Source organism: Tachyglossus aculeatus, chromosome 14 (genome assembly GCF_015852505.1).
Source record: "Tachyglossus aculeatus isolate mTacAcu1 chromosome 14, mTacAcu1.pri, whole genome shotgun sequence".
NCBI classification, from domain to species: Eukaryota; Metazoa; Chordata; class Mammalia; order Monotremata; family Tachyglossidae; genus Tachyglossus; species Tachyglossus aculeatus.
Window position 1 is genome coordinate 31516502 of NC_052079.1, and position 1136 is coordinate 31517637.

General features: G+C 44.0%; 1 non-coding gene across 1 annotated transcript; it reads right to left on the reverse strand.

The window, feature by feature from the left end:
* Window positions 1-548: 548 nt before the first annotated feature.
* On the reverse strand, window positions 549-686 carry LOC119937339. Its single transcript, XR_005454014.1, has one exon. It is a non-coding gene; the product is annotated as a small nucleolar RNA SNORA7 (small nucleolar RNA).
* Window positions 687-1136: the final 450 nt, after the last annotated feature.

Sequence of the window (1136 nt, forward strand, 5' to 3'; positions counted from 1 at the left end):
TTCCCACTCTCCCTCTCCCTTCTAGGGCATCTATGCACTTGGCTCTCCTACCCTTTGACCACTTGATCTTTTTCACCCCACCCTCAGCCCCATAGCACTTTAGTACATTAATAATTTATTTCTTTTAATGTTGGTCTCCCCTTCTAAATTGTGAGCTTGCTGTGGGCAAGGAATATGTTTGCCATCTCTGGATTGTTCTCTCCCAAACGCTTAATACAGTTATCTGTGCATAGTAAGCACTCAATAATTACCATTGATTAAACTGATTATGATACTGGTCAGCCATCATGCCAGTGAATGCTTGAGTAAATGGCTCCTTGTCTTGTCCTTCTGCTGTTAAGTCATTTCCAACCCATACCACCTCCCATGGACTCATCTCTCCCAGAATGCCCTCACCTCCATCTGCAATCGTTCTGGTAGTGTATCCGTGGAGTCTTCTTGGTAAAAATACAGAAGTGGTTTACCATTGCCTCCTTCCAAATAGTACACTTGAGTCTCCACCCTCAACTCTCTCCCATGCCGCTGCTGCCCAGCACAAGTAAGTTTTGAATTGTAGCAGATTGCCTTCCACTTGCTAGCCACTGCCCAGTCTAGGAATGGAATGGGTAGGCCTCTGCTTGACTCTCTTTCCCATAGTCGAAACTGGTAGAGTACTGGAAATTCTCCAGGTGCGATCTTGAGAGGGGGCAGTAAATGGTGCTCTATAAGAAAAGTAAGTGGTTTTATGCACACTATTAACATTACTGCTAAAACAGCTCACATCCATGGTCATGACAAATGGCCTGAATTGTTGGCCATTTGGTAGCTGAGAAGACAATTGTACTGTGAATATCTTTGCTCTCCAAAATAGGATAAGGAAATGGAAAAGGTAATTAGAAAAGGTATTGATGTTAAGCACTTATCCTATTCCACCTTGATTACTGCGTCAGCCTCCTTGCTGACAAACCTCTCTGCCTCCTGTCTCTCCCCACTTAAAGTCCTATACCTTCCACTCTACTGCCTGGACCATTTTCTACAAAAATGTTAGATCCATGTTTCCCCACTCCTTAAGAACCTCCTACAGTGGTTGCTCATCCACATCCTCATCCAACAGAAACGTCTTACCATTGGCTTTAAAGCACTCAATCACTTTGCCC